Source organism: Anomaloglossus baeobatrachus, chromosome 1, assembly GCF_048569485.1.
Source record: "Anomaloglossus baeobatrachus isolate aAnoBae1 chromosome 1, aAnoBae1.hap1, whole genome shotgun sequence".
NCBI lineage: Eukaryota > Metazoa > Chordata > Amphibia > Anura > Aromobatidae > Anomaloglossus > Anomaloglossus baeobatrachus.
This window is the reverse complement of record NC_134353.1, coordinates 697,644,432-697,669,643: the sequence shown is the minus strand read 5'-3', so window position 1 is coordinate 697,669,643 and position 25,212 is coordinate 697,644,432. Positions and strand designations below refer to the sequence as shown.

General features: G+C 52.3%; 2 protein-coding genes across 2 annotated transcripts in view; one reads left to right on the top strand and one right to left on the bottom strand.

Moving 5' to 3' along the window:
• GNAZ (G protein subunit alpha z) overlaps nucleotides 1-1,903 on the bottom strand; it is a 232,457-nt gene extending 230,554 nt beyond the window's left edge. The window contains exon 1 of the mRNA XM_075320726.1: nucleotides 1,595-1,903. The gene's annotated coding sequence lies outside the window, so the exon portion shown is untranslated. The remainder of the gene's footprint in view (nucleotides 1-1,594) is intronic.
• Nucleotides 1-25,212, top strand: part of RSPH14 (radial spoke head 14 homolog) — a 387,168-nt gene that overhangs the window by 310,987 nt on the left and 50,969 nt on the right. The gene's annotated exons all lie outside the window — the stretch shown is intronic.

The following is a 25,212-nucleotide window of genomic DNA, read 5'->3' as shown; positions in this document are numbered from 1 at the left end:
CGCAGGCCGTTCTGGAGTCTGTGTCGGTACTGGAAGTGACGATGCACCGTTCGCCTATTCTCCCTGATAAGCTGTAGCCGCCAGGAGACTCTAGCAGCGCATCACCGGCTGTTTCTATATGATAAACAGATCAAAAGGGTGAGGATGGGAAGAGAATGTAATTTTCAGGGAATCCAAACTAGCTCTGTATTTATAACAGACAGCCCCTTTAAACTATTAGAAAACGTAAAGGTGTTGCTAATCCAATGTATAAGACACTGGCAGTCTATGACGAGACATCGGGGCTGAATCAGTGCTGCGGGCCTGCATTTCCAGGATCGGCGAGGGTCCCAGAGGGTAAACGCCACCGATCAGAAAGGGACGGCCTATTCCAGCATTATGCCATCACTTGGTGACATGGGAATATCACGGAAAGCAGTCAGAGATTTCAACTAATATTTGTCAAAAAAACAGTAGATTTAGAATACAAATTTACCTTTTAAATCTATGAATACATTGACAACTGGGTGTTGCTATCCTTTTTGTCAAAGGGGTGTGTCTCTACACAAGCCGTCTATTTCTCAACAGACTCTTCACAATATGTAACAAGCTTCAAAATTGTAATTTTATGAAGAACACATTTACTGTAAAGGATATGGCGGCACAGCAGACACGTCCATTGTATCTGCCTCTTGTAGAGGCACAATCATAGCTGCAATGCCCCCAGAATAACATAGCAGGGGCGTAACTACAATGTGTGCGGAGGTTGAAAACGCTTCCGGCCCTGGGGCTTAGGGTGCCTAAAAGGTCCCTTTGGCCCATGTGAGAAGACTATTACTACTAAAGACCTGCGATAAGTCGGGGGCCCTATTGGAGATTTTGCACAAGCTTCAAGCCACTCCGCTGACACATATGGGATATTCTATAGGTTCCTGATGGGACAAGAAGCCATTAAATCTTGGAAATGACCCATAACTTCTAAGCAGTGGAGTCTGATGTGTTCGTGTACCGGACTAGTACGACACTGGCATAGAACAGCCCAGCTGTGCGATACCCAGAGACCCACCACTGGGGTAAGGAATAACATGAAAATTCCCGTCTCCCCTACATCCAATACACTACACTATACTAGCCAGGGACTACTTAGGATAGCCAGTTACTGGCCATGATTTACTGTGGTCAGGCAGGTCTATCTAACGTGCTCACCCCCTGGAGCCTGATTAAAGGCACAGTACATATATAGGACCCAGCCATGCAGCTCTAGCACACTGCAAACCCGTAACCAACGGCAGCCTGTGCTGCAGCCCCTGTTGTAAGGCTGGCATTACAGCCACATTGTATGGGGAGCCACTGCAGAGCACAGAAATCCGTGCCATCACTGCAGAGCACAGCTGTTACCCGGCAGGAGCACATGGGTGAGGAGGGCACATCTGCGCCGGGAGCCGCTGCCATAGCACACGGAGGATGGCAGCAGATGTGCAGGAAGGTCATCAGTGTGAGGGCAGCCTGCACCCACCATACACGGCAGAGCTGTCCCTGACAGCCGCACCCTGCACCTCGCAGCCATGCACGGTGGGATGAGGGAAGGGTGAGTGAAGGGTACCGAGGATCTTACCTACTGCAGCCTCCTCTGGGGGGCATCCAGCATGGCGCAAGAGGTGCAGACGGGCGACCCCGCTCAGTGCCGGGCTATGCTCCCGTCCTGGTAATTAGCCCTTCATGGTATAGAGCAGGCGGGGGCGCTCGGAGAGTCCTGTGACAGGAGGAGGGGAAGCGGCGCTGTCAGAGAGGAGGGAAGCGAGCGAGCTGCCCGATCTATACAGGGATGGGAGGAGGCAGGGGAGGACGGAGAGACCGGGGGAGGAGGACGGAGGCGACCGGGGAGGGAGGAGACCGGGGCCGGGAGGAGGAGACCGGAGGAGGACAGGCGGCGGCACTGCACCTGCCGGGCGTCCGTGCCGGAACTGGCCTGCCTGACCTAGTGCTGCAGGGTATATACCACACGGACCTGTGTGCTGCAGAGCATCTACCAGCCTGACCTGTGTGCTGCAGAGCATCTACCAGCCTGACCTAGTGCTGCAGGGTATATACCACACTGACCTGTGTGCTGCAGAGCATCTACCAGCCTGACCTAGTGCTGCAGGGTATATACCACACGGACCTGTGTGCTGCAGAGCATCTACCAGCCTGACCTAGTGCTGCAGGGTATATACCACACGGACCTGTGTGCTGCAGAGCATCTACCAGCCTGACCTAGTGCTGCAGGGTATATACCACACGGACCTGTGTGCTGCAGAGCATCTACCAGCCTGACCTAGTGCTGCAGGGTATATACCACACTGACCTGTGTGCTGCAGAGCATCTACCAGCCTGACCTAGTGCTGCAGGGTATATACCACACTGACCTGTGTGCTGCAGAGCATCTACCAGCCTGACCTAGTGCTGCAGGGTATATACCACACTGACCTGTGTGCTGCAGAGCATCTACCAGCCTGACCTGTGTGCTGCAGAGTATATACCACACTGACCTGTGTACTGCAGAGCATCTACAAGACTGACCTGTGTGCTGCAGAGCATCTACCAGCCTGACCTAGTGCTGCAGGGTATATACCACACTGACCTGTGTGCTGCAGAGCATCTACCAGCCTGACCTAGTGCTGCAGGGTATATACCACACTGACCTGTGTGCTGCAGAGCATGTACCAGCCTGACCTGTGTGCTGCAGAGCATGTACCAGCCTGACCTGTGTGCTGCAGAGCATGTACCAGCCTGACCTGTGTGCTGCAGAGCATCTACCAGCCTGACCTGTGTGCTGCAGAGCATCTACCAGCCTGACCTGTGTGCTGCAGAGCATCTACCAGCCTGACCTGTGTGCTGCAGAGCATCTACCAGCCTGACCTGTGTGCTGCAGAGCATGTACCAGCCTGACCTGTGTGCTGCAGAGCATCTACCAGCCTGACCTGTGTGCTGCAGGGTATATACCACACTGACCTGTGTGCTTTAGGGTATATACCACACTGACCTGTGTGCTGCAGGGTATATACCACACTGACCTGTGTGCTGCAGAGTATATATATACCACACTGACCTGTGTGCTGCAGGGTATATACCACACTGACCTGTGTGCTGCAGGGTATATACCACACTGACCTGTGTGCTGCAGGGTATATACCACACTGACCTGTGTGCTGCAGGGTATATACCACACTGACCTGTGTGCTGCAGGGTATATACCTCCCTGACCTGTGTGCTGCAGAGCATCTACCAGCCTGACCTGTGTGCTGCAGAGCATCTACCAGCCTGACCTGTGTGCTGCAGAGCATCTACCAGCCTGACCTGTGTGCTGCAGAGCATCTACCAGCCTGACCTGTGTGCTGCAGAGCATCTACCAGCCTGACCTGTGTGCTGCAGAGCATCTACCAGCCTGACCTGTGTGCTGCAGAGCATCAACCAGCCTGACCTGTGTGCTGCAGAGCATCAACCAGCCTGACCTGTGTGCTGCAGAGCATCTACCAGCCTGACCTGTGTGCTGCAGAGCATCTACCAGCCTGACCTATGTGCTGCAGGGTATATACCACACTGACCTGTGTGCTGCAGGGTATATACCACACTGACCTGTGTGCTGCAGGGTATATACCACCCTGACCTGTGTGCTGCAGGGTATATACCACCCTGACCTGTGTGCTGCAGGGTATATACCACCCTGACCTGTGTGCTGCAGGGTATATACCACCCTGACCTGTGTGCTGCAGGGTATATACCACACTGACCTGTGTGCTGCAGGGTATATACCACACTGACCTGTGTGCTGCAAGGTATATACCACACTGACCTGTGTGCTGCAGGGTATATACCACACTGACCTGTGTGCTGCAGGGTATATACCACACTGACCTGTGTGCTGCAGGGTATATACCACACTGACCTGTGTGCTGCAGGGTATATACCACACTGACCTGTGTGCTGCAGGGTATATACCACACTGACCTGTGTGCTGCAGGGTATATACCACACTGACCTGTGTGCTGCAGGGTATATACCACACTGACCTGTGTGCTGCAGGGTATATACCACACTGACCTGTGTGCTGCAGGGTATATACCACACTGACCTGTGTGCTGCAGGGTATATACCAGCCTGACCTGTGTGCTGCAGGGTATATACCAGCCTGACCTGTGTGCTGCAGAGCATCTACCAGCCTGACCTGTGTGCTGCAGAGCATCTACCAGCCTGACCTGTGTGCTGCAGAGCATCTACCAGCCTGACCTGTGTGCTGCAGAGCATCTACCAGCCTGACCTGTGTGCTGCAGAGCATCTACCAGCCTGACCTGTGTGCTGCAGAGCATCTACCAGCCTGACCTGTGTGCTGCAGAGCATCTACCAGCCTGACCTGTGTGCTGCAGAGCATCTACCAGCCTGACCTGTGTGCTGCAGAGCATCTACCAGCCTGACCTGTGTGCTGCAGAGCATCTACCAGCCTGACCTGTGTGCTGCAGAGTATCTACCAGCCTGACCTGTGTGCTGCAGAGCATCTACCAGCCTGACCTGTGTGCTGCAGAGCATCTACCAGCCTGACCTGTGTGCTGCAGAGCATCTACCAGCCTGACCTGTGTGCTGCAGGGTATATACCACACTGACGTGTGTGCTGCAGGGTATATACCACACTGACCTATGTGCTGCAGAGCATCTACCAGCCTGACCTGAGTGCTGCAGAGCATCTACCAGCCAGACCTACTGCTGCAGAGCATCTACCAGCCAGACTTGCGTGCTGCAGAGCATCTACCAGACTGACCTGTGTGCTGCAGGGTATATACCAGCCTTACCTACTGCTGCAGAGCATCTACCAGCCTGACCTGGGTGCTGCAGAGCATCTCTACCAGCCTGACCTGTGTGCTGCAGAGCATCTCTACCAGCCTGACCTGTGTGCTGCAGAGCATGTCTACCAGCCTGACCTGTGTGCTGCAGAGCATCTCTACCAGCCTGACCTGTGTGCTGCAGAGCATCTCTACCAGCCTGACCTGTGTGCTGCAGAGCATCTCTACCAGACTGACCTGTGTGCTGCAGAGCATCTACCAGACTGACCTGTGTGCTGCAGGGTATCTACCAGACTGACCTGTGTGCTGCAGGGTATCTACCAGACTGACCTGTGTGCTGTAGAGCATTTCTACCGGCCTGACCTGTGTGCTGCAGAGTATTTTTACCGGCCTGACCTGTGTGCTGCAGAGCATCTCTACTGGCCTGACCTGTGTGCTGCAGAGCATCTCTACTGGCCTGAGCTGTCCGCTACTTATAATAGGAAAAACACTAAAAACATACATGATATAATCCACACGACAGCATCAATAACGTTTTCTCAAAGCCGAATTCCATGAAGTATCCAAAAAAGCAGCTTTATTTAAAACATAACATACCAAAAAGAGTCAAAAATGCATGAAATCTGCAACATCAAAAACTCACCAAATACTCATTGTGGTAACATAGTGTTAAATATGTCCATCACGTATTGTTGATAACTGCAAGGCTAGTATTTAAAGGGAACCTGTCACCAGATTTGGGGCCTATAAGCTGCATCCACCACCACTGGGCATTCTAACATGCTGTATATAAGAACCCAGGCCGCTGTGTAGAACGTAAAAATCACTTTATAATACTCAACTAAACGATCGCTGCGGTGGAGTTGGGTCATATAGGCGCCTCCTCTTTCGGCCATCTTTGTCCTCCATCTTCTGAAGCCTGTGTGCTTGATGCGTCCCACATCATTTACACTCGCTGGCATTGAGGTCCTGGCCTGCGCGGGACTGGCGAGTGTGTATGACGTAGAACGCGTCATGCACACAGGTTTCAGAAGTACAAAGATGGCTGAAAGATGAGGTGTCGGCAATGGAGACGCCCATATGACCCAACTCCACTACAGCGACCGTTTAGGAAAGTATTAGAAAGTGATTTTTACGTTGTACACAGCGGCCTAGGCTTTTACATACAACCCCTGGCAAAAATTATGGACTCACCTGGCTCTGAGGATGTTCATTCAGATGTTTACTTTTGTTTAAAAAAAGCAGATCACAGAAATGGCACAAACCTAAAGTCATTTCAAATGGCAACTTTCTGGCTTTAAGAAACATTAAAAAAAATCATGAAAACATAATGTGCTAGCCAGCAACGGTTACTTTTCAAGACCAAACAGGGGGAAAAGTTATGGAATCACTCAATTATGAGGAAAAAAGTATGGAATCATGAAAAACAAACAAACAAAAGAACACTCCGATACATCACTAGTATTTTGTTGCACCACGTCTGGCTTTTACAGCTTGCAGTCTCTGAGGCATGGACTTAATGAGTGACAAACAGTACTTGTGAGGTAAATCCGGAGATATGACGATAAATCATGACATTCAAGTCATGTCAGGAAGCCCTCTCCTGGTGTCACTACCCCCTTCCCTTCACACAACTGGTTTAGCAACAAATCCATGGCCATGTCCTGTGATATGGAAATTAGGTGGCTTTAGGACAATGGACACAGGATGACTCCCTGCCGTCACCCTGTAGTAGGAGCTGCTAGCTAGTTAGCAAGGCTATGGAAATAGCCAGACAGAACGACTCCAGTAAAAAATGGTTCATATCTCGCAAGCCATATTTCCGATAAATATGGCAACCATAAAAATGGTGTCTCCGCATGTGGACGATGCCGGCACCCCCTTTTTATGGGAGCAGGACATTGGGAAATGCCCCAGGCGTGATATCAGCCAATGGGGAACTGGCAGACAGGTCATGAGTCCCCTCGTTCTGTAGCTAAATTCATAACTGTCACAATGAGAGCATTGGCGTCTGCCTACGACGCTCCCAGGCAAAGTTATGGCCAATATCCCCTTTGCTGGATAATTCTGATCCATGCAGGGGGAGTGGCAGTGCTTCCCTGTGAGGTCACTAAGGTAGGAGGGGACCTGGATCTGCCCAGGTTGATAACCCTACTTCGGCCATTTTCCAGCGTTCTTCTGCTCGGGGGCCTGGTTGGGAAAGACCTGTGAGGGGGTTCCTGGAAACCTGGTCTACAGCGCCCCCCTGTGGCCAGACACACAAGGTAACTGATGTAATTGTATACCTGTTTGTAACCCATGCTTTATCTGTAACTGTACTCTGACATATGTATATTCTGTAGATTCCCTATTGTATATATTGTAGTTTCTAGTGTGCTTTAGGCGATTAAATTATATAATTAATCTTGGGCTGTTCTGTTATCTCGATCTTGAATCCCACGTCTGTGTGTTCGGCTAATAGTTACCGTGAAGCGGTTGGTGGCAGCGAGTTGTGCCAAGGATTATTGTGGGGAGGCCAGTGAGATTCGGGAAGATATTATATATTCCGCCCGCGGAGGTCGGGGGAATATATACCTTACTCTCACCGGGGACCCTTCAATAATCGGCATAAGTAGTATAGCGGCCTCCTTGCTTATTGTCGGGCAATTCCATAATTGGCCTGACTATAAGAGGGGCGCTAGAGAGCGCGTCACGTGCTCTGTCTGTCGGTCGGGAGGTATAAAGTAGGGGTGACCCCCACTTGTTACCCCCCCGATTGTGACGTACTGGTAGCCAGCGCGGGGGATTTCTGAGTGACCCCCCCGGTGGTTTGTGACATATTGGTGGCAGCGGTGGGATCGAGATAATAGTGTGTGTGAGTGTGAGACCCATACTCCCAGACACTAAAGACTGCCTGCAGCAGCTGTGGCTGCTGGGGTCTTCAGACTAGCTCAACACTAGAGTGTCAGAGTGCAGATACTGTAAGGTGTGTGGAGGCATCAGGTGTCAGTTCTGTGTCAGTGACCAAAAGTCTGCAAGAATGGCTGAGAGCACCAGGAGCAAAGCCAAAGGAATGGCCGATGCTCAGGCCAGAGACGATGAGGAGGTTGTCCACGAGTCCTCCAGGAGCTCGACGCCAGAAAACAGCTCTGCAGAGGACATTGCACAACCGGGCACTGCTGGACAAGATGAGGAGCAGCTCGCCCAAGGGTCCTCAACGAGCCAGATGCCAGCCCTCCGCTCTGCAATGGACAGTGAATCACCAGGCTCCGCAGCGGGCCGCAGATCACCACGTGCCATTCCACCGAGCCTGGGAGGCTCGGATAGCCTTCTTCAAATGGCTATGGCCCTACGCCAGGCTGGAGACCGGGAGGGCTACAAGGAACTCATGGCCGAGCGTGAGCGGCAAGCAGCGCGTGAAGAGCGCCAGGCAGAGCGTAACTACCAGCTGCAGCTAGCTCAGCTCCGGCCCTCATCAGCCACCCGTGACCTTCCAGACACCAAACTTCCAAAGGTCCGTGTTGAGGACTTCCCAGTGCTGGAGAAGGATGGAGACTTGGACTCTTTCTTGACTGCTTTTGAACGGACTTGCTTGCAGCATCATCTGAACAAGGACCAGTGGGCCAAATACCTGACCCCCCGTTTAAGGGGTAAGGCCCTGGATGTCCTTGGGGACTTGCCTGCTGAGGCAGATCAGGGCTACGACACCATCAAGCGGGCCCTGATCCAACAGTACAACCTCACTCCAGAGTCCTACCGCAAGAAGTTCCGGAGCCTACAGAAGGGACCAAAGGACTCCTGGGCTGACCACCGGCGGGCACTTGCCCGAGCTGCCGACCACTGGACCCAAGGCCTGCAGCTTTCCACTGGACCGGAGATCCTGGACTTGTTCATCACGGAGCAACTCTTGTGGAACTGCCCTGAGGATCTCCGCCAGTTCATCCGAGACCAGAAGCCAAAGGGATCCACGGCTACAGCTGCCCTGGCAGATGACTACACCAACAATCGGGCTCCTGAAGCCAGGAGAGCAGCCACCAGCAGCACCTGGAGAGGGGGTAAGATGAACTCTGCGACTGCCCCACCTGCCCCTAGACTGCAGGGGGTGTCCCCCTCAACTCCCCTCTCCAGGCCCGTGGCAGAACCAAGACGGTGCCACCAGTGCAACCTACCTGGACACTTCAAGGCCATGTGCCCTCAGCGTCCCAAGGCCCCGGCTCCGTCCCCGTCCCAAGGGCCGCCCAAGGTGTATTGTGTGGGTGGGGGTGGTGGTAGGTCCCTGGACAGCTTCCAACCTGTCACCGTCGGCCAGTCTGTGACCATAGGACTGCGAGACAGCGCCTCGGAGGTGACTCTGGTGCGGCCTGAGATGGTGTCCCCCCAAGACTTGATCCCTGGAAAAACCCTCGCTGTCTCCGGGATTGGAGGCACTGACCCGGCGCTGCCTGTTGCTGACATTTATGTGGACTGGGGCGCAGGGCGAGGGGTGAGGGAGGTGGGGGTAACTGATCGGATCCCTGCAAACGTGCTACTTGGGACAGATTTGGGGCAAATAACCTCCCAGTTTGGCCCCGCCCCAAAGGCTGAACCTTCAGCCAGTGCTGACATGACTCCTGACAATGTTAATGTGTTATCTATGAATGATGTAAGGGAGGAGGGAGTGAACTCTGATATTTCTGCTTGCACAGACACCATAGACACACACACAGCTGCAGCTGTGACAGGGGAGGGGGTCAGAGAAAGGTGTGACAATGCCTCTACAAGTAACCAGCCTGTGAGCTGGGATCTGCTGCCCTCTGCAGGGATAAGCAGAGAGCAGGGTGCTGCAGGGGGAGGACCAGTGTGTGGGGTGGGGGCTACCACAGCAAATGTGGGGTCCCCAGAGATTTCACAGCGGGGTTCTGTTGCTGCAGGAGGGGAACAGGCAGGTGAGATTGGGGCCGGTCCAGGAGCGGAAGTGCTCCCAGGTAAGATCTCGGTGCATGGTTCCCCCACAACCGGGGTGTCAGGAAGCCAGGTAGGTCTGCCTGAACCGGCGACTTGGTCAGGAACGGAGGAGGAGCAGGCACGACCCACGGTCGCAGCGGCTGTGGCCGCTGTCACCCGCAGTGGGAGTGCTGGAAGCCAAGGGGCCTCCCGGAGGTCCGATAGCTCTTCCCCTTCTGACCAAGTGGCAGCCGAGTCAGGTGGAGGCCAGGACACAGGTCCCGGGGTACTGACTGAAGATGTGACAGTCTCGTCGATTCTGGCCACATCTGGTCAGGGGTTTCAGGCAGCGTTAGAAGCTGACGACAGCCTGAAAGCTCTAAAGGAGCAGGCGGCACAGCCTCCCTCGGACTCGGACCCGGAGCGAGTGGTCTGGGACCAAGGACGGCTGTACCGGGCCACGGTCCAGCAGGGTTCACCGGAGGCGTGGCCCAGGGACCGACAGTTGGTGGTACCCTATCCGTTCCGGACGGAGTTGTTGCGGATCGCACATGAGATTCCGATGGCCGGACACCTAGGGATCGCTAAGACCAAGGCCAGGTTAAACCAGCATTTCTACTGGCCAAAAATGGGGGCCGATGTGGCTGCCTACTGCCGTTCGTGTGAAACCTGTCAGAGAGTGGGGAAGGCGGGGCCACGCCCCAAAGCCCCACTGGTATCTCTGCCAATCATCGATGAGCCTTTCAGGAGGGTGGCTGTGGATCTGGTCGGCCCGCTGGCCATCCCCAGCAGCTCCGGGAAACGCTTCATACTGACGGTAGTGGACTATGCCACCCGGTACCCAGAAGCAGTGGCCTTGTCGTCCATTCGGGCTGACAAGGTGGCCACCGCATTGCTGGAGATTTTCTCCCGAGTGGGTTTTCCCCAGGAAATGCTCACTGACCGGGGGACCCAATTCATGTCCCAGCTGATGGAGGCCCTCTGTAAGCAGGTCCAGGTGCGACATCTGGTGGCCAGCCCGTACCATCCACAGACTAATGGCCTGTGCGAGCGGTTCAATGGCACCTTAAAGCAGATGCTTAAGATGTTGGTCGACTCCCACGGGCGTGACTGGGAGCGGTATCTCCCACACCTGTTATTTGCTTACCGGGAGGTTCCACAGGCCTCAACAGGATTCTCACCGTTTGAGCTCCTGTACGGGCGACGTGTGCGGGGCCCCCTGGCTCTGGTGAAAGAGGCTTGGGAAGGGGATTTGGCCACCCCTGGAGTGTCGGTTATCGAGTATGTCATGCGCTTCCGGGACAAAATGCAGGCCTTGACGCAACTGGTACACGACAATATGGCTCAAGCCCAGGCCGATCAGAAGCGTTGGTACGACCAGAACGCTTGTGAGAGGACCTACCAAGTGGGTCAAGAGGTGTGGGTACTGGTCCCCGTACCACAGGACAAGCTTCAGGCAGCCTGGGAAGGCCCATACCTCGTGTACCAGCAGCTCAACCCTGTGACGTACCTGGTCACCCTGGACCCTGCCCGTGGAAGGCGGAAGCCCTTCCATGTGAACATGATGAAGGCACATCATGAGCGGGAGGCATGTGCGCTCCCCGTGTGCAACCTGCCCGAGGAGGGAGAAGCGGAAACCCTCTTGGATATGCTAGCCCAGGTTAGGGCAGGCGGATCCATTGAGGATGTGGAGGTTGGCCACCAGCTCTTGGAGGACCAACGGTCCCAGCTGTGGGCCACCCTACACCCCTTCCGGGGGTTGTTTACCAACCAGCCCGGAAGGACTGACTTGGCTGTCCATCACGTGGACACTGGGGATCATCCCCCGATCCGGCGTTCAGCATATCGGGTCTCCCTGGAGGTGCAGCAACACATGCGCCAGGAGATTGACGAGATGCTGAAGCTGGGGGTGATCCAGGCATCCAACAGCGCTTGGGCCTCGCCTGTAGTCCTCGTCCCTAAGAAGGACCGAACCACGCGGTTCTGCGTGGACTACAGGGGGCTCAATGCTGTCACGGTCGCCGATGCGTACCCAATGCCACGCATCGATGACCTGCTCGATCAGTTGGCCGGGGCTCAGTACCTGACCATCATGGATCTGAGCCGGGGATATTGGCAGATCCCCCTGACTCGCAAGGCCAGGGAACGCTCTGCCTTTATTACCCCATTTGGACTGTACGAGTCCCCGGTGATGCCATTCGGGATGAGGAATGCCCCTGCCACTTTCCAGCGGATGGTCAACACCCTGCTCAAGGGACTTGAAGGGTACGCGGCCGCGTACCTGGATGACATTGCCGTCTTCAGTCCCACCTGGGAGGACCACCTAGAGCATCTAGCACAGGTGCTCAGGCGGATCCACCGGGCAGGTTTGACCATCAAGCCGGGAAAGTGTCAGCTGGCCATGAGCGAGGTCCAGTACCTCGGTCACCGGGTAGGTGGGAGAACACTGAAGCCCGAGCCTGAGAAAGTGGAAGCCATCGCATCCTGGCCCACCCCCAGGACCAAGAAGCAGGTGATGTCCTTCTTGGGGACCGCTGGGTACTATAGGAGGTTTGTTCCATGCTATAGTAGCCTGGCAAAGCCCTTGACGGACCTCACCAAGAAGAAGCTGCCCTCTGCAGTCGATTGGACAATGGACTGCGAGACAGCCTTCCGGGCCCTAAAGGACGCCCTGTCCAGCCCGCCCGTGCTACAGGCAGCCGACTTCACGCGGCCGTTTGTAGTACAGACCGACGCCAGTGACTTCGGCCTCGGTGCGGTGCTCAGCCAGGTGGACTCTGCGAGCCAAGAGCACCCAGTCTTGTACCTGAGCAGGAAGCTGTTACCAAGGGAAGTTGCCTATTCCACGATGGAGAAGGAGTGCCTGGCCATAGTGTGGGCCCTGCAGCGTCTGCAACCCTATCTATACGGGCGCCACTTCATCGTGGAGACGGACCACAATCCCCTCAGCTGGTTGCACACCGTCTCTGGGACGAATGGGCGATTGTTGCGATGGAGCCTTGCGCTCCAGCAATACAACTTCACCATTCGCCACAAAAGGGGCCGTGACCACGGTAACGCAGACGGGCTGTCCCGACAAGGAGAGGTCGCGGACGGGCGCACGGGGGAACACCGGAGTGTGCTGCCCCCTAGCGCCCTCAAAAGGGGGGAGGTGTGAGGTAAATCCGGAGATATGACGATAAATCATGACATTCAAGTCATGTCAGGAAGCCCTCTCCTGGTGTCACTACCCCCTTCCCTTCACACAACTGGTTTAGCAACAAATCCATGGCCATGTCCTGTGATATGGAAATTAGGTGGCTTTAGGACAATGGACACAGGATGACTCCCTGCCGTCACCCTGTAGTAGGAGCTGCTAGCTAGTTAGCAAGGCTATGGAAATAGCCAGACAGAACGACTCCAGTAAAAAATGGTTCATATCTCGCAAGCCATATTTCCGATAAATATGGCAACCATAAAAATGGTGTCTCCGCATGTGGACGATGCCGGCACCCCCTTTTTATGGGAGCAGGACATTGGGAAATGCCCCAGGCGTGATATCAGCCAATGGGGAACTGGCAGACAGGTCATGAGTCCCCTCGTTCTGTAGCTAAATTCATAACTGTCACAATGAGAGCATTGGCGTCTGCCTACGACGCTCCCAGGCAAAGTTATGGCCAATATCCCCTTTGCTGGATAATTCTGATCCATGCAGGGGGAGTGGCAGTGCTTCCCTGTGAGGTCACTAAGGTAGGAGGGGACCTGGATCTGCCCAGGTTGATAACCCTACTTCGGCCATTTTCCAGCGTTCTTCTGCTCGGGGGCCTGGTTGGGAAAGACCTGTGAGGGGGTTCCTGGAAACCTGGTCTACAGCGCCCCCCTGTGGCCAGACACACAAGGTAACTGATGTAATTGTATACCTGTTTGTAACCCATGCTTTATCTGTAACTGTACTCTGACATATGTATATTCTGTAGATTCCCTATTGTATATATTGTAGTTTCTAGTGTGCTTTAGGCGATTAAATTATATAATTAATCTTGGGCTGTTCTGTTATCTCGATCTTGAATCCCACGTCTGTGTGTTCGGCTAATAGTTACCGTGAAGCGGTTGGTGGCAGCGAGTTGTGCCAAGGATTATTGTGGGGAGGCCAGTGAGATTCGGGAAGATATTATATATTCCGCCCGCGGAGGTCGGGGGAATATATACCTTACTCTCACCGGGGACCCTTCAATAATCGGCATAAGTAGTATAGCGGCCTCCTTGCTTATTGTCGGGCAATTCCATAATTGGCCTGACTATAAGAGGGGCGCTAGAGAGCGCGTCACGTGCTCTGTCTGTCGGTCGGGAGGTATAAAGTAGGGGTGACCCCCACTTGTTACCCCCCCGATTGTGACGTACTGGTAGCCAGCGCGGGGGATTTCTGAGTGACCCCCCCGGTGGTTTGTGACAGTACTCTTCATCAATCTGGCTCCAACTTTCTCTGATTGCTGTTGCCAGATCAGCTTTGCATGTTGGAGCCTTGTCATGAACCATTTTCTTCAACTTCCACCAAAGATTTCAATTGGATTGAGATCCGGACTATTTGCAGGCAATGTCATTAACCTTATGTGTCTTCTTTCAAGGAATGTTTTCACAGTTTTTGTTCTATGGCAGGGTGCATTATCATCCTGATAAATGATTTCATCATCCCCAAACATTCTTTCAATTGATGGGATAAGAAAAGTGTCCAAACTTTCAATGTAAACTTGGGCATTTATTGAAAATGTAATGACATCCATCTCTCCAGTGCCTTTTCTGACATGCAGCCCCATATCATCAATGACTGTGGAAATTTACATGTCCTCTTCAGGCAGTCATCTTTTTATTATTTAGCTTTTCTGTATGTAAATCTCATTTCCTTTAGGCGGTTTCTTACAGTTTGGTCACAGACATTGACTCCAGTTTCCTCCCATTCGTTCCTCATTTGTTTTGTTGTGCATTTCCTGTTTTGGAGACATATTGCTTTAAGTTTCCTGTCTTGACGCTTTGATGTCTTCCTTGGTCTACCATTATGTTTGCCTTTAACGACCTTCCCATGTTGTTTGTATTTGGTCCAGATTTTAGACAGCTGACTGTGAACAACCAACATCTTTTACAACATTGCATGATGATTTACCCTCTTTCAAGAGTTTGATAATCCTCTCCTTTGTTTCAATTGACATCTCTCATGTTGGAGCGATGATTCATGTCAGTCCACTTGGTGCAACAGCTCTCCAAGGTGTGATCACTCCTTTTTAGATGCAGACTAACAAGCAGATCTTATTTGATGCAGGTGTTAGTTTTGGGAATGAAAATTTACAGGGTGATTCCATAATTTTTTCCCCAGTTTGGTCTTGAAAAGTAACCGTTACTGGCTAGCACATTATGTTTTTATGATTTTTTTTTACTGTTTCTTAAAGCCAGAAAGTTGCTGTTTGAAATGACTTTAGTTTTGTGCCATTTCTGTGATCTGCTTTTTTTTAAACAAAAGTAAACAACTGAATGAACATCCTCAAAGCCAGGTGATTCCATAGTTTTTGACAGGAGTTGTACAGTATTCTAGAATGCTGTATATAAGAGCCCACTTGTGGTGGCCGCTGCTTATAGGCCCCAAATCTGCTGACAGGTTGCGTTTAACCTTCATTTCCCCCAACCTGCTGATTTGGCAGTGTGGCCAGCGGTGTGGTGGCTCCACTGCTCTGACCAGATGCTCTCCCATGTTGCTTGCAGACACCGCTCTGCCTCTGTAGCATTGGAGTAGCCCTGAGGACTGGACCTGGCCAGCTCCATAGCAAGGCTTGTATGCTCTAAAAGCAAAGAGATTGTAAGCATCGGCTCGGTGTAGGAAACCACCCACCTCTGACAGACTACAGAGGAGGCCGATAACCTAGACAACAAGCAGTAAGCGATAAAATTACAAATCTCTGTTTTTCAAAAAAGTCAGTGGAGCCTCTGTTAGGAGTCTCAACACAGAAACCAGCAAGATATCCCTCCTGGAAGGACCCAGCCAAGGGGTGGCTCTTTTTAGGAGACCACCATAACCACCATATTAAGTGGCCCTTTTAGTCAATATCCAACTTTTTGACAAGTTTAAAGCTATGACAAGGGAAATACCAAGGCCAGGTATCCGTCCACAGACAGCTGTTTCGGGGTATTGCCCCTCATCAGGGTGGAGTAGGATTCTGGCCAGGTGGGAGCAATGCCTAGTAGACCAACAAGACAAAACAATCACTGATCTCGGGGAGACCAGCCAGAGAAAACACTGCCGGCAGCCAGCGAGGGCGCTCAAGACAGTGTAATCCTAGGTACATTGCCCCCTGAGAAATATGCAAATCAAAAAAGTCAGTGGAGCCTCTGTTAGGAGTCTCAACACAGAAACCAGCCAGATATCCCTCCGGGAAGGACCCAGCCAAAGGGGTGGCTCTTTTTAGGAGACCACCATAACCACCATATTAAGTGGCCCTTTTAGTCAATATCCAACTTTTTGACAAGTTTAAAGCTATGACAAGGGAAATACCAAGGCCAGGTATCCGTCCACAGACAGCTGTTTCGGGGTATTGCCCCTCATCAGTGTGGAGTAGGATTCTGGCTTACACTGTGTTGAGCGCACTCGCTGGCTGCCGGCAGTGTTTTCTCTGGCTGGTCTCCTCGAGATCAGTGATTGTTTTGTCTTGTAAATCTCTGTTTTTAAAAGTGGAGAGGAGTTTTAATAAGAGATAAATTGCATGGTTGCTTGTAAAACACCTTTATGTGCCCACGTTGCGTTCTATTACGCAGCGTGTAAGTCACTGCATGTGCGTCTCAGAACGCAGCCGAAAAGCTACGTTCTGAGACGCATTATAACTGCAGAATTCCTGCTGAATTTATGCGTTCTGGATGCTTCCAGAACGCACATTTTTTACAGTGCGGTCCCACTCGGCTCAGCAGCATCCCCATAGACTTGCAGCAGAGCCGAGTGGGACCGTACTGTCAAAAAGAGCATGGCTGGCTGCGAAACACTGCCGCACGATCAGAATGAACTCGGATGAACTTCACCCGACTTCATTGTGATCGCGCGGCTCTGTGTGTGTGCGCCATGGCTTGATTTGCGATCAAAGGTGAAGGACTCACAGGTGACCGTAAATCTCCTGAGTGACTGAAGTGAGCCGTGCGATCACCGGTGCCGTCACTCAGGTTACCCGCGGCCAGCTCGAGTCCTCCACCCGAGACCTGTGGCCGCGGGTAACCTGAGTGATGTCTCCGCTGACAGTGTGACTCACTTCAGTTGTTGCGTGGAGCTAACAGGAGCGGCGGTGTTCTACGGCCAACACCGGCAGCGGAACCTCCAGTCCCCATTTGTAGAGAGCAAGCTGCAGAGTCACAGACCCAACCACCCGACCAGGCCACGACAGCGGTTACGCCAACACCGGCCCGACCAGACCCGGCCACATCACTGGGCCCATACCTCGATACGGAGCACCCGGACTCTGCATCCCTGGCCGCAGGAGTCCAGCTACAACCAGCACCAGTGGTGGAGGTGTATCCCGACATCAGCGCCCATGAAAAGGAAAGGCATTGGCGGCGGTTGATGCGATTGCGTACAAAAGTGTTTACTCGGGAGCGGCAAACTGTGATTGGTTGCAGTGAGACAGCTGTCACACAGCGTGGGGGCGTGTCTGACTGTAACCAATCAAAGGCGCCGGTGGACGGGGAAAGCAGGGAATACCAGATTGAATAATGAGCGGCCGGCATTTTCAAAAGCTGGATAAGCCGCCGCAGTATGACAGCTGTACAGCGCCGTGTCGGTGATCGTGGATTGGTGAGTATGAGAGAGGGGGAGAGAGGGAGAGACCGACAGAGAGAGAGACCGACCGTCAGGGAGACAGAGAGACCGACAGACAGACAGAGACCGACATTGCAACCAAAACGCACAAAAGAAGTGACGTTGCTTTTTAGAAGGCAGCGTCTTGGCAGCAGCCGAAACGCTGTGTTCTAAAACACAACGTGCGCATGGATTATGCACATTCTTCATAGATTGTGCTGGGGACACAGGAGGCATGCAGTTACGCTGCAGTGCAATACGCAGCGTAACTGCATGCAAATACGCAACATGGTCACATAGGCTTACCTATTTATCAAGATAAGACAATCTCTTACCAATCTTATGAAAGGTCAGGCTCTCTACAAGACCTATAGGTTTCGTAGCAGCTGCAAGTGCAGCTCTGCTTACCCTCCTCCTGCTAGTATTTATAGCACATATATGCAGACGCTCTCCTATATAGATATATAGGTATACACATTATGCACCTGTCCTAATGGATTTGCTTGTGATCCATATATTTGTGCTGTGCTCAGCTTTCTATGTACACATCATGTCCCTAACTTGCAAGGTGCAGACTGCAGCATGTTGGCTGAGCCCGCCCAGCACCCTACAGGCAGACACAAGTGTGAGGTGAAATGTGACGTGGCTCTATATTGCTCTGTAACGCAGAAGAATAACAGTTACCATGGCAACCACTACAGCACATCACATGACCACAGGAGCATGTGGCTACTGGGACACTTAAGCTAATAGGCATATCTAAAGCGTATACGGTATATACACACAATACTGCCAAAACCTCCTATTGTGTGAGTTCTTATATGGCACTGTTCCACACGCAACCTTTATAAGAGTGTGCCTACCTATTCAACACAGTCCAATACTGATGTTGGTATACTTGTTGAGCAACACAAGTTGTCATGGGAGCCACACTATAAAATGTACAGAAAAATAACATACTGACTGGGCTATTTTCTTTAAAACGGGGTGACAGATTAGCAGTTCGATAGACCATGAATGGACTGAAGATTAGTCATATGTGTGACGCCCTGGCAAAACCAGGTAGTCACAAACAGTATACATCCTCCTTGTTACCACCACAACCCACACCTAGGCATAACTCACAGCCATTAAACCCTAGCCACCCCCTCATGATAATAGGGATACACCAGTGGGCGGGATCAGGCGGATGAGAACGCCCACCTAGGGGTCCTGAGGTGTCAGGGGCGGGAACAGAGTAGATGAGTTTGAAGTGGAAGTGAAGTGAAGAGTGAGAGCTTACTGTAGTGTAGTCAGGGGTCGTAGTAACTACTTGGCTAGGTGGCAGACGGTGAGCAGAGCCACAGGCGACGTGAGACCTAAAGTGGACCAGGGCAGGGTTGTAGCCCAGCGGTACCGACAGCGGGAATCCGGTCCGGAGGCCGTGCACAGGCGGGGTGCCTGGACCCTAGGGCGAGGGATGGTTACAAGCCCCTCTCCAATTAACCAGCCGGGGACAAGGTTTCAGACGTTGTCCCAATTTACTGCCCAGATAGAGTGAAATGGAAACCCAACTTAAGGGATATGGTGTCCGCGAAGAACCCTTTGAAATCCCAAGGGTCAGCTTTCGCAGGCCACAGCTCCCAACACAAATAGAACCGGGAGTGGACTTCTCCGTTCCATGTGAAGTCGTCCAACAGAGAAGGAAACACAAAGTGCAGGAGGAAGGGATATCTGCTCATGAACCTGGGTGCGGGACCCGAATGCACCCTCCAAAGGCAGCCGGCCACTGGCAACTTGGTTTACCACTGGACTTGTGTGAAAGTATTGAACTGTGAGTACACCACTGTCCCCCGGTCCGGCACGCCACCTCCAGCAGCCATCACTCCCGTGTTCGACCCTCGGGCCCCGGGACTACACCTTCCCTACCCGTGGAGGGGATCCCATCTTGCTGCCCCCCTGCTCCATCAGCCCCGGGCGCCCCATCAACAGGCAGCGGCGGTGCCAACATCTTTCACCGCAACCCACGGGTGGCGTCACAGACATCCTCCCTTGTAAATATCCCCCTTTAGAATGGTTGTGAGGACGGGCGGCCGTGCGAGTACGGGTCCGGTCACCACTCGAGCCGCAGCAGTAACCTGGCTCCGAGCAGCCCCCAGAAGCGGCAGCGGCCCCCGCCCTCAACATATGCACCTCCTCTGCATTCAGAGGAACGGTCAGTACAGACCAGAATCCAGGATTCACACCACATTTTCAAGAATGCTGGGAGTCTCGGCTGTTTAGACCCTGTTGGATCATTAAATCATCCCAATCCTATGGGAATCACCCTTTAAAATACCGTTACTCATTAGAATGTATAGGTGTGTCCAAATCTTCCCATGGAGCAGATGTTGGGCGTCAGAAGGGTGACTAGCAGCAGCCTATTCCCCTCCATTATTTGACAATATATGCCGACTCGGCCGAGCTGAGAGTGCATGTGTTTGGGGGATTTGAAAGTAATGGTTGTCAGCTCTAGAACTCTGGACCTGAATGGGAAGGAAGTGTTCATACTCGATCTTTGCACCATTCAGGACTGTTAAAGGGAACCTGTCACCAGATTTGTCCCTATTAAACTAAAAGAATCACCTTCTGCAGCTCCTGGGCTGCATTCTATGAAGGTGCACCTTGGCCCTGACTCCACCTGAGGCCTAAAACACACGTCCTTGATAACCACGCACGTGTAATACGGGCCGTTTTTCATGTCCGTAATCCGTTTTTTGGTCCGTAAATAACGCACGTGTGGTGGCTGTGTGTCCGGTGTATGGTAACCACGTGTGCGTGTGGAATGGCTGTGTGTACGTGTGAAACTTAACTGACGTGTGTGTGTGTTGTCCATGTGAAATGTCCGTGTGTGATGTTAAATGTCGTTGATACATGCCGGCTGACAGCAGACAGAGTCGCGCGCTGAGAATGAACTTGGGTGAACTTCACCCGACTTCATCCTCATACTGCGGCTCTGTCTGTGTCGCGTCCTGATTAGCGGTCACCTGTGAAGGACTCACCGGTGACCGCTAATCAAAAGAGTGACAGAATGGAGTACCCCTCTCGCATACTCACCGTTCCCCGATCACCGGCGCGGTGCTGCACGGCTGTTCTCTAAACTCCGGCGGCTTTTCCTCTTTTGAAAAAGCCGTCCGCTTATTAATCAATCTCGTATTCCCTGCTTTCCCCGCCCACCGGCAAATATGATTGGTTGCAGTGAGACACGCCCACACGCTGAGTGACAGCTGTGTCACTGCACCCAATCACAGCAGCCGGTGGGCGTGTCTATACTGTGCAGTAAAATAAATAAATAAATAATTTAAAAAACCAGCGTGCGGTCCCCCCAATTTTTTATACCAACCAGATAAAGGCATACGGCTGAAGGCTGGTATTCTCAGGATGGGGAGCTCCACGTTATGGGGAGCCCCCCAGCCTAACAATATCAGTCAGCAGCCGCCCAGAATGGCCGCATACATTAGATGCGACTATTCTGGGACAGTACCCGGCTCTTCCCGATTTGCCCTGGTGCGTTGGCAAATCGGGGTAATAAGGAGTTAATGGCAGCCCATAGCTGCCACTAAATCCTAGATTAACCATGTCATGCGTCTCCCCGAGATACCTTCCATGATTGATCTGTAAATTACAGTAAATAAACACTCACCTGAAAAATCCTTTATTAGAAATAAAAAACACAAACACATTCCCTGGTTCACCAATTTAATCAGCCCCAAAAAGCCCTCCATGTCCGGCGTAATCCAGGATGGTCCAGCGTCGCTTCCAGCTCTGCTGCATGGAGGTGACCGGAGCAGCAGAAGACACCGCCGCTCCGGTCAGCTCCACGCAGCAAATGGAGAGCCGCGTGATCCTCAGTGACAGCTCAGCTGATCGCGCTACTCACCTCAGTTGCTGCGGGGAGCTGACCGGAGCGGCGGTGAGTAGCGCGATCAGCTGAGCTGTCACTGAGGTTACCCGCGGCCACCGCTGCATTCAGCGGTGGCCGCGAGTAACCTCAGTGATAGCTCAGCTGATCACGCGGCTCTCTTAATTTGCTGCGTGGAGCTGACCGGAGCGGCGGTGTCTTCTGCTGCTCCGGTCACCTCCATGCAGCAGAGCTGGAAGCGACGCTGGACCATCCTGGATTACGCCGGACATGGAGGGCTTTTTGGGGCTGATTAAATTGGTGAACCAGGGAATGTGTTTGTGTTTTTTATTTCTAATAAAGGATTTTTCGGGTGTATGTGTTTATTTACTGTAATTTACAGATCAATCATGGAAGGAATCTCGGGGAGACGCATGACATGATTAATCTAGGATTTAGTGGCAGCTATGGGCTGCCATTAACTCCTTATTACCCCGATTTGCCAACGCACCAGGGCAAATCGGGAAGAGCCAGGTACTGTCCCAGAACAGTCGCATCTAATGTATGCGGCCATTCTGGGCGGCTGCTGACTGATATTGTTAGGCTGGGGGGCTCCCCATAATGTGGGGCTCCCCATCCTGAGAATACCAGCCTTCAGCCATATGGCTTTATCTGGCTGCTATTAAAATGGGGGGGACCGCACGCCGTTTTTTTTAATTATTTATTTATTTATTTCTATACTTCATAGTGACACGCCCACCAACTGCTGTGATTGGGTGCAGTGAGACACCTGTCAGCGTGGGGGCGTGTCTCACTGCAACCAATCATAGGCGCCGGTGGGCGGTGAAAGCAGGGAATACGAGATTGTTTAATGAGCGACCGGCTTTTTCAAATTAGAAAAAGCCGCCGGAGCAGTGTGAACGCCGTGTAGCGCCGGTGATCGGGGATCGGTGAGTATGAGAGAGGGGGGGACACTTCAGTCACTCGGGGGATTAGCGGTCACCGGTGAATCCTTCACAGGTGACCGCTAATCAGTACACGGCACACAGACAGAGCCGCGGCATGACAATGAAGTCGGGTGAAGTTCACCCGAGTTCATTCTCATCCCGCTACTCTGTCTTCCGACATGTAGTAACGACATTTTGCATCACACACGGACATTTCTCACGGACAACATAACCACACATCCGTGCAAGGAACGTTTTATTTGGACTCCCATAGGCTAACATTATGTCCGTGTGTGCATGCTCCGTCCCAAAAACGAACATGCTTCCGTGCCAAACGGAGCAAAAAACGTGGGACGCACACGAACACACGGAAGATCAAATAACACGCACGTGTGCCTTTAAACATAAAAAAACATATGTGCACGTTTGGTCGTATCTCCGGTATGTACGGAAACGGACCAAACACGCACGTTTTAAACGGATGTGTGTTGCAGGCCTCAAAAATAACTTTATAAAAACTTGGCCGTTAGGTATGCTAATTACCTGTGTTGGCCAGATGGGCGGGCCCATTTTCTGCTCCTTTATCCCCCTCCTGCCGCTGATTGCCGTCCCCCTTCCTTGACTGACGGGATGACGCCCTCTGTCATCTTCCTCGTCGCATTTTCAAATTTTGCGACTGTGCAGTTAGGTCAGCTCGCGCAGGCGCAGTTTGCTCTGCCATATCGCAGCCAGAGCAGAAAACATAGCTGCCCTAGCTCGCGCCGGTGAGCTAAATGTGCAGGCACAAGATTATGGGCGGGTACGAGCATGGCGCTGGTGAGGTCGGCGTTGTGCATGACCTCACTAGCGCCATGCTCGTACCCGCCCATAATCTCGAGCCTGCGCATTTAGCTCACCGGCGAGGGCAGTTGTTTTCTGCTTTGCCCGTGATATGGCAGAGCGAACTGTGTCTGCGCGAGCAGACCAAACTGCACAGGCACAAAATCTGAAAATGCGATGAGGAGGATGACGGAGGGCGTCATCTCGTCAATCAAAGAAGGAGGACAGTGTTCAGCGGCAGGAGGGGGATAAAGGAGCAGAAAATGAGCCCGTCCATCTGGCTAACCAAGGTAATTAACATACCTAACGGCCACGTTTTATAAAGTTATTTTTAGGGTCTTGAAAGGGAGTCAGGGCCAAGGTGCTCCTTCATAGAATGCAGCCCAGGAGCTGCAGAAGGTGATTCTTTTAGTTTAATAGGGAAAAATCTGGTGACAGGTTCCCTTTAAAGGGAACCTGTCAGGTCCCATATGCATTTTAACCTACAAGCAGGGTGATGTGTGGCCTAGAAACACCTTTCTACCCATCGCTGTGTAGTAATATCGTATAAAATGGATGTATAAAAAAAGTTTTATAACTTACATATTCCCTCTATAAATGACAGAGGGTCTAGTTCCCTGGGCGTCTCTTCGCGCCGTGGGCGTGATACTATGGATTTACATGAGCGTCATCACCGTTACTGCCTAGAAATCCCATGCGTGCCCGCTTCTCATTCACGCAGCCTTCTTAGCCAGGTGCACCTTACAAATATGTCCTCTCCGTTTGGTCTTTGGTTCCGCAGTTTACTTGAGCCAGGTTACAGGTTCCGGTCATGCGCTGTGTCAGGTGTTTCCTTCCCAGCTTTAGGTGCGCTCTGCGCATGACCAGAACCTCTAACCTGGCTCAAGTAAACTGCGGAACCAAAGACCAAACGGAGAGGACATATTTGTAAGGTGCACCTGGCTAAGAAGGCTGCGCGAATGAGAAACACGCATGCACAGTATTTCTGGGTGGTAATGGTGACGACGCTCATGTAAATCCATAGTATCATGCCCACGGGGCAAAGCAATGCCCAGGGGACTAGACCCTCTGTCATTTACATAGGGAACACGTAAGTCATAAAAAAAAATTTATACACTCATATTACACAATATTACAACACAGGGATGGATAGGAAGGGGTTTCTAGTAGTGTTGAGCGAGTATGCTTGTCACTACTCGGTACTCACACGAGTATCACTGTACTCGGGCTACTTGGCGGGGACCGAGTAATCTCGCGATACTCGTGCTGTACTCGTGGTCTTCATCCCTGCATGTTGGCGCTCTTTTGAGAGCCAGCCCTCATGCAGGGATTGGCTGGCAGACCACTGCAATGCCACAGCCCTGTTAGTTGTGGAATTGCAGTGATTGGCCGGCCTGCACAGCGTGACCGAGCCTTTATACCAGCGGGCGCGCTGTGCTCTGCACACAGCCATCCAGACAGTCAGTGCAGGGAGAGTGTTGCTGCTTCAGGGAAAGGTTTGCGGCCCTTTATAGTTATTTCTGTAGCAGGGCTGCAAACAGTGTGACCAGAAGTCCTTCTCAGGACTATTGTAGTTGTATACAGGCAGGCAGGGTATAGCCAGGTCGGAGTACAGGAGCAGAGTCCTTCTCAGGACTATTGTTGCTGTATACAGGCAGGGCAGGCAGGGTATAGCCAGGTCGGAATACAGGCTAGTGACCAGAAGAGTCCTTCTCAGGACTATTGTAGCTGTATACAGGCAGGCAGGCAGGGTATATAGCCATTCCTAGTGGTTACCGTATACCAAACTTCATCATATCTGGGGCTGGTGTACACAGTCTAAAACAGTCCTGATAGTGTCAGACTTCTCAGTAATTGTCGCTCCTAAAAAGCTGTTAGGTTCTTAGTGCGTCCGTGCTTGCATTTAAAAACCGCACGTGTGTGCCTGTCGGTGGCAGCGTACAGGTGCACATTTTGCACAAACTAGTGTATAACGCACAAGTCTAGTGAATAATACACGTCAGTCAGCAGTGTCTGATAGTGTCAAACTTCTCAGTAATTGTCGCTCCTAAAAACCTGTTAGGTTCTTATTGCGTCCGTGCTTGCATTTAA